The 17,667-nt window shown below is 41.3% G+C and overlaps 1 protein-coding gene across 1 annotated transcript in view; it reads left to right on the top strand.

The window, feature by feature from the left end:
• The window catches only part of jph3b (junctophilin 3b), a gene marked incomplete at both ends in the record, with an annotated part of 81,673 nt that overhangs the window by 60,966 nt on the left and 3,040 nt on the right, over window positions 1–17,667 (top strand). The window lies entirely within an intron of this gene.

The raw sequence follows: 17,667 nt of genomic DNA, 5'->3' as shown, positions 1-17,667 counted from the left end.
TACATGATGTGGTAAAGGTTATGGTGAAGACTCACAGACAGTCACATGTAACATGGGAACACGCAAACTTCACGCCTTAAAGCCTCCACCAAAGTTCCAACCAGCTCTTTACGGTGGCTGTGCTAAATACACGCCACACTCCACACCATAGACTATATAAAAGATGGACGTAGCCTCCGTGACGTCACCGGTAGGTTCCTGAAGAGCTGAATTGAAGCTCGGTGGGCGGTTCCTACCATCGCCATCTTGGCAGAGGCATGCATGTCGTCTCGCCCGGAAAATACAAATATGGGCAAAGAGGTGGAGCTGAGAGGGGGGCTGTGAGCGTCATGGTGGATGATTGACATCTGGTGAACTCTGAGCTTTCTGTAGCTAAGAGCTAACCGAGCTAACCCGGAGATAACAGGAGCTAACCAGCTAAAGGAGGTAAGCAGGCTAAAGCTAAGTCATGTTGTTAACCGGCTAAAAACCGCGGTTGTTTTACGTTCTTCTAACTTGAAGCGGGAGATCGGGTACCTGTCAATCAAAATGACACGCCCCTAAATATGCCGAACTTCGAGATTTCTTTACTTATTCCTTCACTTTCTGCCGCCAAAGGCTCCATTCATCTTTCATATACGGTCTATGGTCCACACATAAACCTGTTGCAAACTCATACAGTGCCATTCGCTCTCTGTACCCCTCATTTGTAAGTCAATTTGGATAAAAGTGGATGCTAAACCGGTGTGATGCAATAAACATCTCCTGATTTGCTACAGCTGAAGAGGGTCACCTCCCAAAAGCTACTCCACAGTTAAATCAATGAAGTTTATTATTGGAAAAAGCAGCTGAATTACTTTAAAATGTTGTCAGGTGTGTGTATTTCATGCTGATGCCTTTTTTTCTTTTTGCTGATGATGTGTGTGATGAGGTTCAGTCAGCAGTTGTAATGATGCTCATCTTTAGGTATAAACATACGGTCAGTGCATTGATGAATATGTAACGGTCCGATTGTCATACAGAAGGGTGGAATTCCTGTTATATCTTTTAGTGAGAAACTGTAAAAACTTGCATTAAAACTGGTGGAAAAAATGTGTCAGTTTGAACCAAAACATAATATTTGACACTGCACGTCGGTGAATAGATATTCTCACAGCGCCTCATATTTGACCTGATTTCCATGATTCCTGCGCTCCTAAAGCGCTGAAAGACTTGAGAAAAAATTGGTTTAACATATAATTAAAGTGAAGGTAATTATAGTTTACCACAGAAAATGAAAGGACTTGCTTTACACAACGCTAACTGAGTCTAATGACAATCCAAAACTGGACCTGCAAATGCTTGCTGGTTTGAAAACCTGCCAAGATGGTAAAATGGTTTTTCTTTACTGCAAGGTGTGACCACTTTATTTCCATGGGGAGACAAGCTGCAAGGCCTTTAATCAAATCTCTGGGGTTTGAAGTTTATTAAGTTTTTTTAAGTACTGGTTTGTAATGAGTCTTCAGTTACTTGTTGCCATCCATATCTTCATCTGCTGCACCGACCCGAGACACTGTCCCCCGATAGTCCACACGGTCATGCATCCAATGTGAAGCTTTGCTGAGTGAGGATTTTCAGTGACAGTTATGAGCTCTCATTTAATAGCAAACGTCACGCTTCATACTCCCAGCATTTTTAATATTATTGAAAGGAAACAGCAGCAGAGAAATCCAGCTTGTCTGTGTTTTTTTTTCTCTGATTGTTCACTTGTCACAGTTCTGCATCCTTTATAAGATCCCTCAAATGCAGGCGGTCCTCGGTTTTCTCACGAGTTTCGGTCCTACCACTGCGCAGTAACCCAGAATTCCACTTAAGTCAGGTTTTTATTCCAAAATACCGCATATTGCCTCCTAGATCACTAAATAACTATCTAAATACCCTTATTATGCATCACATTCTTAGAAAAACAGTCTCAGGCTCTGTGTCACATGTCGTGAGAGCTTATGTGGATCCTCTTAACTTCAAAGCTTGCTCTATTTTTTTTTATTTACATTTATTAATGAGCGTTGTAAAGTCGAGAAGCGCGTAGCCCAAAGATCGCCTGTAATTCCTTCTTTTGTGTTTTTTTTCCATTATCTCGAGTGGTTTGAGCAGGTTTTATGGATAATATTGGTGGATGTGAAGACGGAACATAGATTCCAATGAAGCGTCTTATTTCCACTCTTTATGTATTACAGATCAACAGGTGTCTTCTTTCAGCTCTGTATGATTTTAACATTTTTGGGGGTTTTTTCTTCACAAATTTGCCTCATTAATGTATTTAGTTTTATACGTTATTAACAAAAGTTGTTTTTCTAAAATGGGGTAAACACAGGTCCTAGATCAACCTTTTCACTTCCTGTTAGGAGGACATTAAAGCCTATGAGAGTCAAATCTAAAAATTTCAGCTAGTCCTACGCCTGACAGAATGCTGAAAGCTTAGATTTCCATCCTCGTCTTTTACACACAGAAATTTCTACAGGCTCTGAATCTTCTCCCTTATTTTGCATTGTAAGTCCTGAAAGACCAGTTTAATTTTTTATTTTTTACCAACTGGAATTTAAAAAAAAAGATTTTCTTCAATTTTTCTGGCGTTCTCCAACGGTTCAGTAAGAGTTGCACTGCAAACATCTTGGCTTGAAAAGACTAAATCTTTGTTAAATCGATGCACCCTTTTATACCCAATGTTGGCACCCTCACCAGTTTATGAGCTGGTTTTAAAACCTTCCACAACCCTGTTTCTGTATAATCTATGTTCATTTCTGTTTAAATTTGCCTCTCAATGTTTTTTAAGTGTGTCTTTTCACCTAATTAACAGCTTGTTTAGATTTTAGTGAAAAATCTTTGTCCCTACATGGTCCTGATGTCAGGGTGGGAATACCTGTGTTGGCTATTACTTGCAACTTTCCTGAGCCATAGGAAGAAAAAAAATCACACTCACTTCACACCATGACAGTCCAGCAGCATGGATGTGAAACTAGAGGAGGATATCGTGCTTCCTTTAACACCCTTATTCCGTTTCTTACTCCATTATTGGCGACATTTCTCATGTGTCCAACCCCAAAGCAACACTTTGAGAGCCTCCCCGGAGAGAAAACCAGGAAATGTGTGTTGTTATCCCCTCTTTTTAAATGCTATCACACCCCTCACATCCACTCTGTGGCAGCCTGCTTTTCACTCCAGCTTCCACTGTGGATGTTTACATCCATTTAAACGGCGTTCTGCTGATGGCATGCCATATGTGCCTGCACTGAGAGATCATACCCTGAACCTGAGAGGACTGGGCTAAAAATAAGTAGGGCAACGTTAACATTCATTTGCAGTTGTATTTGTGGCAACCTGATGAATGTTCATTCATATTTAGTGTCCCTGCAGGGAAACATCTGGCCCTCTATTCATGAACGAACAACTACAGCTACGACGGTGCTGCAGGAGGATGCAGCTGAAGAACTGAAGCATTCGGGTTTTATCAGGTTGCAAACAGCAGCCTGAATCTGTCTGCTTTTAAACTCTGAGACGAAACACAAACTGCACTCAAAAGGATGAGTGTAGCTTTTCATGCCTAAAATGAAAACTGCCTTTAAATGTCACTTTGTCTAATCTGCAAGAAGCAGCTTGTAGTAACAAGTCAAGCTGTTGGTCTGGCGTCACATCCACCTTGTAAGTTGTGTAGCGTAGCTCGTTGTTGACCAGTGCATGAGCCGAGATCATTTTCTAGATCTAGATTATGCTGCGTTTTGTAGTTAAATTGTTGATTTACACCACAGGGTTCCTCCTGAAGTCATATATAAAGATTTAATGAAAATATGAAGAAGTACTTGTGATTTTTCTTCTCTAGACATGTCTGTTTGCAGTGATGGCTTTGTTTCTGACTCAATGAAAGGTTCATTTTGTCTCCACTGATTCATTCATTTTCTTAACCCTTTGTTCCAGTTCAGGTTGCAGGAAGCTGGAGCCTATTCCAGCAAGCACTAGGCGGGTACATGCTGGACAGGTTGCCAGTCTATCACAGGGCCAACACACAGAGACAAACAATGCTCAGAGAGTAACCAATTAACTCGTTCATGTCTTTGAATGGTGGGAAGAAGCCAGAGTAAGAAGAACATGCATGCTGTGAACATCCTCCCTCCACCCAACTGAGGCTTGAACCCACAACCTTCTTGCTTTGAGGCCACAGTGCCAACCACTACTCCACCATGCAACCCTCATTTTGTCTCCTTTTATTTATGAACTTTATTCACAGTTTCTTCTTTCAGACAAAGTTAAGGTGAGAGATGTTTGCTTTTACTTGGAGATGTTTCCACTGACGTCTTCAGTCCGTCTCAAAAACTTCATCCCACTACTGCAAAGTTCCTCGTTGCATGCGGCTCATGAAGCAGCCGCGGACTTTCTGAAAATGCATCTAAACAAGTCATAATGATCCTCAACTCTGCAGTTCTCTCCACAAACAAGAGCTGCAGGCTGCTTGTAGAAACGTTGCTGTCCTAACGGCCCTAACTGACCCTGTCAGAGTTGCCAGTTTTGGCTGATTTCAGCTGCACTGAACTCCACCAAAGAGCCGCTCCGTCGGTAGCTCCGTTTATGTAATGAAAAAGAAACTCCCACATTCTGGAGGCATTATTGTATTTTCACCATATACTGTTGCATAAAAATGCCGGTACTCCGTGCAATATTTAGGATAACCATTCCTTGCTAAAAAGCTGAATGTTACTGATTTGGCAACGTAGCAGGATACGTAGCGCGGGAATGGTTTTTTTTTAAGCGGGGGGCGGCTCTCCTCTTGTCTTAGTATATTGAGTGCGGCTCTTGTTGAATTAACAGTAAGGATCACTACACTACTGTGACGTGGCGTTTTTCCTAGGCGTGGCCAACCTGAGGGACCAGATAGATCCACCATACTGGTCCCGTCCCTCGCGGTTTGATGGTTTCTGGAGGCGAGCGTCCCAGATGTGTGATAGTCTGAAGTCTCCCATTTCCCAGCTGACGGTGTACCGGGCCGTGTTGCAGCTTTGCAAATGCAATAAACACAGATATAATGGGGTCAGAAATAAACAAACACAAAAGATGGATCAAGAAGGCCATAAAAATCAGGAAATGGGTCGAGGGCACCATTCAGATGCAACACATCAAAGCCTTTGTCAAGGTTAAAACGAACTTTTTCCACCATGACGTCAGCAGAAAGAAGAAACTGTAACTATAGCGGTTTGTAAATGACTTTACTAATGGTGTGCTTCCCTGTTGGCTTCTGATACATTGTGGGTAAATTAAAGCTCATGGGATGAATGAAGCTGCAGCTGCTGTTACTCCCCAGGATCGTAAGAGTCGACAAGAACAGCTGAGATTATTTTTAACTGGAGCTAATGCGTTTGTTTAATTCAGAAGGATGCCAGCTTTATTATGAAAACTGCATAGACTGGGTTCGTTGGAAGAATCTAGGCCATGTTGGAGTGAAACAGCTGGTTTGTTTACACACACAGCAAACATAGTGCTATAAAAACACTAAAATATGTACTTACAGGAGCAGAAAGAAGGCAGGATTTGTCAGGATCCTAATCCCAGATGTTTCCACGCTTTGTCTACTTAGTTGTCCTGAAATCCATCTGGACCTGAACCGATGAGTTTTTCTCCATTTCAAACTCAAGTCTTTGTCGTACAGTACATAAAGATCTATGCCATCTCAATGCACATTTTTTAACCCTTTAACTTCACATTTTAATGTTTGCTAGACCAAGTTATTCAGAGATTTGTGGAAGTAAACTTTCCCAGGTCATCTCTACCACTTGGCTTGGTTATATGACACCAAAATGTATTTGTTTTCTCATTACTGCCTTACTGCTTGTTGTTATAATTGTTATTTTAACAATTTCTTAAAAAAATAACTAAACCAGCAGACAAAAATGGCATTGATGCTAATCGCTATTGTCTAAAGGAAAAAACATCAAGGTAAATATTTTCCACAGTTTTTTTCCAGTGTGATTCTTAACCCTTTAAAGACGCAGTACGTAACTTTCTGACCTTAAAAGTCTGCATCCCGACCTTGTTTGATGACATAGTGACATCTATCGAGCGTTCTTAGAGCTGCTGCTGCACAGCAGCGTCCCGAGGCTGAGAAACCCCACAACAGGTCAGGTAGGATCTAAGATCGGCAGTGGATTCAGCTTCTTCAGCTGCGGATCCATGAAGGACATGAAGTTCTCGGCATCTTCACCTCCCTGGAAGAGATTTGTGTCTGATCTTCAGGCGGCCGCTGGCGATGTGCCGGTCATGAACGAGCTGACTCTAAGGGTAGGTTCTTTGTAGTGAATGAGAACCGATTCCTCCCTAAGAGAGCCGAATCGAAAGAAGGGGTGGGACTTTGTTTTGATGGACACACCATGCGGTCAATTACATACATGGAAAGACTTGTGTAATACCACTTTGTAAAGGAAAGAAGGGACACACTTAACACTCTGGGGACGCCGGCATCGTCGGCGATGCCAGGAACCATGTTGTGTTTAATCCTCTCAAACCATAAAAGATAGAAACTTACTTTTTTTTTTTTCCCGGGAGACTCCGGGCTTTCAGACGGTGGTTCCGGCATCACTGTAGCCCATTCATAGGTGATACAGTGTTGTGTCAGAATAGGTGTTCCAGTCAGAGCTGATGATGCCTCAGGAAACGCCTCCAAACAGTGTCAATCACTCTGCATCGGTGTCATTAGCAGTCGGATAGCTGCCTTCTGTATTTACAAGGCCGAAAAATTATGAAAACAACAGATTTTACGCACGCATACCATGCATAATTGCTCAAACATTTGCATTACTCAAGTAGTTTATTTCAACATAAACGACACGACGGCGTCGTAACAGATGTATAACTTGGTAACAGATACAGTGTGTGCAGCTGACAGTGATTTCAGAAAGCTTCAGTCCCCTTCAGTACCTTCAGTCATGCTACGAAATTATAATACTCTTTATTTCAAGCAAAGGAGCCTCATTTACATAGCAGTTTATATTTCAATTCAAATTAATTAAAAAAAACATGGTATAGGACATTATGCGGTATTGAAAGGTGGTGTTTATTAGCATTTAAACTAAAAAAAAGTCGGTTTATTTCTCTAAAATACCCTTGGTCCCCAGAGGGTTTAAGACACACTGCTGAACTTTTCCTATTTTCCCTCAATCTGTTGGTTTCCTTATATAGGCTATTATGATTTGGCTTTCATTATATTTTCTTCTCTGTCTGTAAAGCGTCTTGAGATGGCATTGCCGTGATTTGACACTATATAAATAAAGTTGAATTGAATTGAATTGAATTGAACTGAATTGAATTCCCGTCACGCGCCCCCTATCGAAGGCTGATTCAGCATCCATCCTGCATCCTACCTGACCTGTTAGCTCTCTTCGAGCAGAAAACGATCTTACCATGACTTTTGTTTTACATCTTTCTCTCTTTCAAACTTGTCGCGTTTCTTTGCTGAATCGGCGATTTTGCGCGTTCAAAACAGCGAGTTTATTTTACTGTGAAGCGAAACGTCGCAACACGTCCCGGATGTAAGAGTTGTAAAGTGTCGGTTTCTCAGCCTCAGGACGATGCTGGGCAGCAGCAGCTCTAGAAAAGCACGTGACAGATGTCGCCGCGTCATTGAACAAGTCGGGGAAGTCGAGTTTTAAGGTAAAAAAGTTACATAATGTCTTCATTTACTTATATGTGCTGAGTTAAGACTGCTACTTTCGACTAAAATAGGAGCTGTGAGTGAAACTTAATGAAGAACCATTTCGGAGCCGAAAGAGCCGGCTCTTTTAAAAGCGTCAAACTTCCCATCACATGTCTGCGCATGTTTACATGTTCCAGAAATCATGTGGAGAAAAAAACGACATAAATAACATCTGACTGTTTAGCTTTTACAGTTTTTACAAGGACAAATTATGAACCATTTCCAGAGGAAACTTCAGTGTTTTGGCAGCTTGAATCTTGCAGTCAGTTCTACATCCTTGTGTTTATATTTTGATTTAGTCTCCTTTAATAATAATCCTCCGTTACATATAAGATGCTGAATGGAAGCAGAAAACTCTTTGGATTAAATCACAATATTTGTCAGGAGAAATCAGGATTAGATTATTTTCCTGCAGATCATTCAGGCCTACACAACACTGCTTCATCCTTTAAGTTGAATGACACAGAGACACATTTAGTGACTTAAATAAACACAAATTCCTCTGAACACAGTCGGGTACAAAGACTGGATTGGAAACAGAAAAGCAGAGAAAAACTTCCAGAAGAAATCTTTTAACAATCATGAGAAAGTCTGACTCATTACAGGGATGAACAAAATGAAAAGTAACTCATTAAATAACTAAACACGACAAATACTGTAAGATGACCTCTTAACGTCTGCAGGCTGAAGTGGGTTCGCCAGGAGCGGCCCAGTTCCCTCAGTCACTCGATCCATTGTGACGATAAGAGTATTGATTATTGCAGCTTTACATTTCAGTTTTCTGGCCGTCTGCATGGATTTATAACCGGACAGCAGCTGTATGGTGCGTTCGTCATATCTGTCACACATTGATTTGACTAAAAGGATTTGTTACCACTGTCATGAGGATACATCCCATCCCCGGTGACATAACACAATGTTATCCCACATATTAAGATAATCCTGTGGGAGAAGCACAACCTTGTGAAATACAGAAAGATCTTTTGTGTGTGTGTGTGTGTGTGTGTGTGTGCTGCGAGGAAGCAGAGGGGATTATACTGTTGTAAAATGATTTTTTTTTTTTTTTTTTGGCTGTATCTCGAGTTAGGCTGGAGGACGGCGCTAATCCTGGTTGGTAATGTGGTGGAGGTATTAGGTAATGAAAGCAACAGGAAGCAAAGTGGAAAACCACACACACTGTGTGCGTTATGAGCGCACTCCCATGCTCTCTCACGCTCACTTTGCATGTGTGCAAACTGCTAAATTCGGCTCCTCGCACAACTTGCGCGTTTTGTCTGCAGCGGTGCGACGGAGCTGGAAGCCAGAGGCTGCTGCTACCTGCCTGAAACACACACATGCACACACACAGAGTACACAGATACAGGCGCAGAGACAACCCCAGCCGTCCTCTCTGCACCTTAGTAACAGCAGAATGGAAAACTAGCCCCTTCCTCACAGGAAGCCCCCTATTGGTTAACCAGCGCTCTGTTGCTAGGGAACAGTGTATGCCTTGCTTCAACGGCGGCCAATCGGCGGGTGTGTGTGTCAGTGACAACAGGGATGGAGGCTTGTGTGTGTGTGTGTGTGTGTGTGTGTGTGTGTGTGTGTGTGTGTGTGTGTGTGTGTGTGTGTGTTTGCAGTTGCAGGAAGGCAAGTGAGATTTGTATAAAACAGATTCACAGTTTACACAGATACTATCACACACATCAACGCACGGTGAGCGCGACAAGTGCTCTGACACACCCACACCCACACACACACACACACACACACACACACACACACACACACCTTCAGTCAGTCACTCGTTCAGTTGAACTTTGTTCCTCTGTTGCATCCTGATGCGAGTTTCCAGGACTTCCTGGAAACGACAGGAGTGACTCCTGCAGCTTTACTGTTTCCACTTTGTAGGAAACATGCAAATGAAGACATCTCTGCACGTCGGCGTCCACTCTAAGGCATCATCTCGTCATGGTGGGGCACAGACATGAGCCTCTGAGCCTCCCAGTGGCGCGTATTTACATGAATATGATTCCCCAGATGAGGCTTCCACCGTGCTGTAGGACAGGCGATGACAAAAGAGAACAAACAAACACAAAGGAACAGAATTGTGTTTCAGTGAAAGGAGTGGATTTGCAGATGGACAAGATAAAAAAAAATGTCTTTAAGATCGCCATCATCTGCTGTCGCCTCCAGAACCCCTTGCTGCATGAGCGCTACCGCAGATGTGTAGATTTCAGAGCTGAAAGCTCCCTGCTGCATCAATGAATAATTTTCACAGGACGCATCTTTCACAGCGTCTGTGACGAATCCACCACAGAGGAGGCTTTAAACAGGTGCATGTATGCATAATCTGCCCTCTCATCCTGATCCTGGTCCTGCCGCATGTTGCTGCTTCTTCAGCGCGCCACAAAAGAAAGCATGGCAGTGCTGTTGTCGAGCCTGTGTGTGATAAAAGCACAAATAAGTCGCTGCGTGGGAGAGATGCGGCTGTGCGTTGGCAGTTTTTCTTAAGATGATAAAAAAAAAAAGACACTGTTGGTGATACTTTGTATTTGCGCTTCAAAGTTCAGATGAGGATCAGAAAGTGTAGCGAGGTTACTCGCTCGGGGCTTTTGTTCTGCATTTTGTGTCGAGGGTTTGAAGTTTCTTTCACCGAGTCGTCGCTCTCATTATGAAAACTCGCTTTGATCTGCTGTGAAGAAGCTTGTGGCACGAAACTGTTGAACTACTTTACCAGCACTGCCTTCGTCCTTCAGCCAGTTTTAGACCAATTATGCACATTAATGTGGTCGCCGGCCTGATATTGAGAACGTCCTCCGACTTACCGTCACAACATGGAAGAGAAAAGGGTGAAGAGTCTGGTACCAGGATGTTGGCGATGGACCCTTTCAGTCCTGTAGATTCATTCCTGCCTCTTCAGATCGCATCAGATTGGTTTGTGGGGATTTTGGAGGAACTCATTTTGCTCTTAGCGATCTTCCTCAAGCAGGAAAAACTGCAGCTTAATGCCAGGATGCAGGTTTTCTGACATTTAGGGGAAAAAGGTGCTTAATTGAACCCTAAAGGCCCTTTTATGCAGACAGGCAGTTTCGTCAATGTCCTGCATTGGTTATGGGCGTAGTTCGGTTTTTTTTCCTGCTAAAACGCAATAATATCAGTGGAAGTCGCAGGGACAGCGTTGAGTTGTAGAAATGATACATAATTGGCTAAAGGAACAAACCAGAGAAGAAAAAGAAAAGGAGCAGAAGGAGGACAAAACTGCCAAATAAAAAGCACCTGAAGATGCAGAAGAAGTCGATCTGGAACAAATCTTCCCATCTTTGACGTTGGTACAGCGGTTGTAGCAAGTCCAGTCCTCGAGGGCCACATTCCAACAAGTATTAGTGGTTTCCCTGCTGCAACACACCTGAGTCAAATCAGTGGTTGATTAGAAGCTAATTAACATGAGTGTGTCGCTGCTAATTAAGTCAGGTTTGTGTTGGGTTAGTATTGTTTCATTGATCACCGTCTTTCAGTCTGCTTTGAAAATGAAACATTTTACAATCACAGCCCTAAAAGACAGATAATTCTTTTTCTCTTCCGCACACAGAAACAGTACAAATATTTACTACTTGAGAACTAAAAAGTACTTCTCAGACCCTCAGACAGGTACAAATAGTTAACTTAATATTTAAACATGGGGGGAAAAAAAGAACGACAAAAAAAATGGCATGGATTTTTAATCCCTTAAAAGTGTCACTAATTTTGCTTTTATTAGCAAAAATCAAGTATTGTTTTTATTTAAAAAATTTTTTTTCCAGCATTTAAGCAAGCAGAATGATTTTCTGGATGCTGTGTTCTACTGGGCATATTTACTTTGCCAAGAGAAGCATCATAGATATAATGATCCCCTTGATATTATGGATTCTTATTTCATTTTTGTGTTTATAATTTTGCATAATTGTTTGTATTACAAAGTTTGTACCGCTGGACCAGACCGGAGAGGACAGAAGAGGGACAGAAAGAGAAACGAGAAGAAGAGAAAACAGAAATACACCTCATAGAGAGAAAAAGAAAGAGAAGAAGAAAGGAAAAATATATATTATTACATATTATTTATTTGTATTTGTTAGAAACAGGCGAGGTAGTCCAGCAGCTACTTTATCTTCTTGTTTGAGTCGCATCATTTTCTGTTACTTGTTGAATAAAACAGCAGAGATGCTAATTTGTTATTTAGACCATGGTGGAAAAGCGCCGTTGCAGAGTTTCAGTTGTTGTTACTCTTCACAGAAGTCATACCAGCAGGCCACACTTCTTTCAGACGTATTTTCCCACAGTTTCTCCTCGTGTTTCATAATTAATATCAGCTGAGTTTTCATAGAAATGTTAATGTCCTCCCTAGTCTCACGATGTCACACGATGACATTAGCTATTAGCAGTAGCTTGGTATTAAATACATGGAGAACAGCTTGTAACTTATTAAACAGAATTATGTATCGTCCTGCACCTCATCACCTGGCAGGATGCTCCAACTTGTCAAAGATGTTGGGAATTTTACACACTTATGACTCTCTGCGGCTTCCGTAGACGTAATAACGTGCTTAAACGACGAAACGGCTGAGAGCTCTGCTCGGTTGTTTGCATTATCTTAGCGAAACACTAGATGGGAGTCGTTCTCACACTCTGGGGCTTTAAGCCGTGAACTTATTTATGATTGTTTGAAAAATAATAAGTGGGAAAAATTGGAAGACAGATTTGAATAAAATAAAGTGTGCATAAAAGCGAATAAATGCATAAAATAGATTGCATTTATTCACTTTTTTTTTTTTTTATAAAATAAATAGTTTGTTGTATATCTGCAACAACAGGCATCACGGGGTAAAGAGTTAATCCCCAAGATTAGAGTGTTTTATAACAACTCTACAATGGAAAAACATGATTTTCTTATGATTTTCTAGTAAAAATGGTTGTAATATATATATAGTTACATCATGAGTTTTGGCTGGTGCTCCCAGTGGAATGGGCCCTTTGCTGAACAAATTCCTTCTTCTTAAGTTTTATCATTATTTTCACCACCATGAGAGTCCAGTTCCTTCCCAGTAATGTTGCTGGTCTTGCAGATCAGTTCGTCTGCTGCCGCTGGTTACCGCGGTTACCTCAGTCAGGTGTCCCAGCATGCAACAGCATGCAGGGTAGCGCCGACCACCACACTTATAAAACCTCCTGAGTGGCATTGGAAGATGCTGGAAGACCTTGGCTGCCTCAGACGTAAAGGCAGCTTAGTCCAATCAAATAAAACAGGAGAAAAAGGCTAAGCTGACATTAACGGATGAAGACTGCACAAATATTCGGAAAGCCCAGTTCTCTACCTCAAACTCAGATTATAAAGAAAATTTAGATGGAAGAAAGATATTAGATTTTCACTTTCTGGCCCCACAAATAAAAAAAGTGGAAAAAACAACATAGGAAGGTATTATATGAGAGACGTTGGCGAGTGCATACTAATGCACCAAATCTTTCCCCTGTTTGTGAACAGCCATGTACCGCTGCTGGGTGCAGGTCGTGGGGGAGATTATTAAGAGTGGGAAAATCTAATCCAAAAATCGAAAATCTGGATTTTTTTTGCTTTACAATTTTAAAATCGATTTTTCGTTTAAAAAAAAAGAAAAAAAAAAAAATTCAAATAAATAAAAATAATCCACTATAAAATTTTTGTCATTTTTCTTGTTTTTATTGATATTTTTACTTGTCTTCTTGGGCATTCTAGCAGCAGAATGATGGTCTGGCTTATTGTGTTGTTTTTTCCTCATTGAAATCAAGAAAAATGATGAGCAAAAAAAGTTTTTATACATTTATTTTGTTTTTAATCTATAAAAAATTAGCAGTATCAAAGAATTGTGAGAATCGCAATTTAAATCGAATCGGCACCCAAAAAATCGGAATCGAATCGGGACAAAAGCATAACGTCACACCCCGAGAAATGATAATGATATGGTCGGAGTTGGATTTGGATTTTACTGTAATTTATTGACAGAAAACATGATGGGAGGAAAAAGATGTCGTAAATATTGCAGGTGGCCAGTAAAAGAAAAACAAAGCAGCATCTGTAAACGGCAGTGTGAAGAGATCGCCACGGTTACAAGTTCCAGACATAGATTTGATACAAAAAATGACTTTTTTCAGCATATGATTGAAAACTTTAAAACGTACTGGAGCAACTGGAATCCAGCTGAGAGGTAGAGAGGGGAGAAGTGAAGGTAACTATAACAACATGGGTGTCCAGATCCGGTCCTCGAGGACCACAATCCTGCAGGTTCTCAGTGTTTCCCTGCTCCAACATGCCTGACTTAATTGACTGAGTCATTGTGCAGAACTTCAGACGTGTTGGGGCAGAGACACACAGAACACCTGCGACAGCGAGCCGACTTTGGACTCCATCTGGGTTAAAGGTTTAAATGCAGAATCGAAGAAAAGACATTTTCTCGTACTGGAATCTGTAATTTGGGTCGGCTTAGTGACGTGGGAGTAAACAGTTGAAGAACTGAACGTTCAGGAAAGGGACATTTATTGAAGCCCCTTGAGGAATAAGGAATAATGTCGACTGTTTATTTTAACCCTGCTTGCCCCGTCTGAACCTTCTTTTGCTGTTTTTCCTTCTTTCTTCATCACGGTCGTTTGTCTCATACAGACCTGGATGACGAATGAAAATAAACTAAGAATGATGGATGGATCGATGGATCGACAAGCACAAGCAAAGACAGCTGTTGATCATTTAACTTCATTAAAATGGAGGATCATCCATGCTCTCATATTCCCACCATGGCCAGTCGATGTGTGTATGTTCAAGTGACAACAGGGATGGAGGTGCTTCTGTGTGTGTTTGCAGCTGCAAGTGAGATTTATATAAAACAGGTTCAGTACACAGATAGTATCACACATGTAAACACACGGTGAGTGCGACAAGTGTGCATGCTGAGGCTGCTCTGACACACAAACATATTGCCACACACACACATCTTCAGTCAGTCACTCGTTGAGTTGAACTTTGTTCCTCTGTTGCATCCTGATGCAAGTTTCCAATAGAAAAGTTTACTTCATGGAAACGAAATGACTCCTGCAGCGTTACTGTTTCCACTTTGTAGGAAACATGCAAATGAAGACATCTCTGCACCCGGGAGTCCTTCTTACGCGCCGGGCTTTAATAAAAACAAAGCATCATTACAAAAAGCCAGATTAAAGACCACATTCAGCAGGTGGATCTGCCAGTTGCAGGTGGGTTGGACCTTTATGAATGACATAGAAGTAATTCTCATCTTAAATACGACATGTTGAATGAACGAAAAGCAAAATGCTTTACTTTGAGGGTTAGGACATGATCTGTAATATGTTCACTTAAGGTTCACCAAACGTCATTTAAACATTTGACAAAAACATTACTGTGATTATTTTGTTGTATTTTAGGAAACTAAACGGCAGGAAAAAACAAACTCTGACTTTGTTCAAACATGTCGGAAGTAAAATGTTTGTGAGATTTTTTCCAACCGAAGAAGAGATTTTATATAAGTATTTTTATGACAGCAACAATTTAGGTAAAAGTCGTTAACAGGACTTAAGAAGAGTTTGTGAATGGAGCCCATTTTTCCTCACAATAAAATATAACGGGTAAAAATCTGTTGGGATCTGATCTGGTCGTCGTCGTTGGCGGAATGTGTGACGACGGACCTCAGAGACAGATCAGGGTTGATTCAGTAACAACTTTAGATGATGAGAATCTTATGGGGAAGGCTTTAACTTGCAAGTTTAGAAACCAGCCAGGTTGTCAGAGCCAGGAAGGAGGAAGGAGGAGGTAGGAGGGAGGAAGGAGGGAGGTAGGAAGGTCCAGCCTTGCTGATACGAGGTCCGACTAAGTGTGAGAGTGGAGCAGGCGTATATCAGAAGCTGGGCAGTGAAGTGGATGCAGGTGTGCGACTGTGCTGAAGCCTGGCTGGAGTGGGCGTGTCAGTAGAGCCAGGTGTGCATGTCACCGAATGAAAACCATTGTTTAATTATTACACTTTTACACAAACTAAATGAAAATAAAGCTTTTATGAATTAAATAATTTGACTGAAATGAGTCGAAAAAAATAAAAGGCCAGAAAATCCTTTTATTCTGCAAATGTCTTTAAAACAGAGGACTCCATTGTAAATGTCTATACACACCAGGTTTTGTGATGTTTACATGTAAACATGTGCATGCACCTGCATGCGGCGTGGTAATCATCTCTGACACAGATCTGCGATAAGCCCGTCACCGCGTTGATCCGCAGAAACCTCGTCAGCAGCCACTCTGGAGGAATTCATCCACAACAATGTTGCACGACTGCAGCTTGACAACCAGCTTCTGCATTTTCTCCTGTCTAAGTAGATCCTTCATTAAGACCAACATGTCTTCAACACATTTAATAGTTACAGGCAGAGGTGTATAAAGTAGAAGTAGAAGTAAAGTAGAGGTCCTGCCATGTTTTTGGATCTATGGATCTACATGTAGAACTGATGTTTTCACCAACAGGCTCGTCTACCTGCAGTGGAGCTGATAACATTCACCTGGTTTAGAGACTGGTTGGAAAGAGCTGCCAGGCAGGACTTCTACTTTCTACTTCTACTTTCTACACCTCTGGTTACAGGATTAATTCTGAAAAGAAAAACAATCATTTAACTGAGGTTTCCTGACTCCACTGATCAAATTCACCTGGAGTGGACAGGTGGTCCAGGTGAGGCTGTCGGCAAGCATCTGCTGAAAGGCTTCAAAACAACTTGACCTCCTACACACTGGACTTATTTATTTATTTTCATATGCAAATTCTGCCTTTTTTTGTTTTTGTTTTACTTGACTGTAAAATCATTGTAAAACAATGACATGTCATGACAAGCGTGGAGAAGTTATTCTTCATTTAAATTGTTGACAGAAACTATATTAGTCAAAACATTAAGTAAATTAACTATAAATATCAGTGTTAATGGGGATATTTCATGCTAAAATCCCTTTTCTAAGTGCTGAGAATTGTCTCATGTGGCGTTTTAACTCACAAAATGACAAAAAACTTCTAAAAAAAACAAACAACCTCAGTGGTAATTTGTTTTTAGCGAACTTTGAAGTTAAGCATCTAAACAGCTTGTTTTGAAATCTACATTTTTATTGTGTCAAGAACTATTAAGATCCTCCTTCTGCTGGTCTTCATCACCGCCCATGTCTGTATGGGGTTTGCCCACCCCACCTGTCGTCAGACCAACAGGAAGCAGTGGGAGCCGCGGCCAGCCGGATGGAAGAGGCTTTTCTACTTAAAGGCAAAGTATGTAAGATTTCAAGGAGATTCTTTCCACCACCAGGTGGCAAACACCAGGTCGTGAGCAAAACCATAAAACTGCTACCTCCACAAACCACCACAGGTTGGCAGTAATGAGCAAAACTCTCCCCTCACCCCTCCTCCTTGCCAGCTCCAACGAGGGCAGAAATCGAGAGCCGCTCTGCAATAAATGGGCTTATACTCCCCCTACTGGTGGAAAAAAAGTACTTTTTTTTTACTGGTCAGAAAACATTCAAGAAGGGTCTTTGTCATTAATTAAACTTGTAATTTAATAACGCATCAAATATGAACAGACTGGAACCTACATGTTTAAAAAAAACTATCTAATTATGATTGTTGTTATTTTTTTTAGTTAATTTATTTTGAAAATATTGAAAATCTTACATACTCTACCTTTAAACTCCAATAATCAGAGGAGAAGGAGCTGCTTGGAACAAAGCGTCGCCTGAACTGTGCTGTCAGGAAAGAGAAGCAGCTGCGTTCAGACTACGGACGTCGTTTACCAAAGCAGGGCTCCAAAATGTGATTCATACATCAGAGATCTGTTTCAGATTGGGTGTGAAGTGCATTTAATTTCCCATTTTAACTGTAGGTGGGGCTAAAGAAGCAATTCTGTGCCGAGATAAGTTCATATATAACACGGTGCTACCAAAGATGTGCAGATTATTT

Source organism: Telmatherina bonti, assembly GCF_933228915.1.
Source record: "Telmatherina bonti genome assembly, chromosome: 2".
NCBI lineage: Eukaryota > Metazoa > Chordata > Actinopteri > Atheriniformes > Telmatherinidae > Telmatherina > Telmatherina bonti.
Note: the sequence above shows the minus strand (reverse complement) of the source record. Positions and strands in the feature narration are given on the sequence as shown.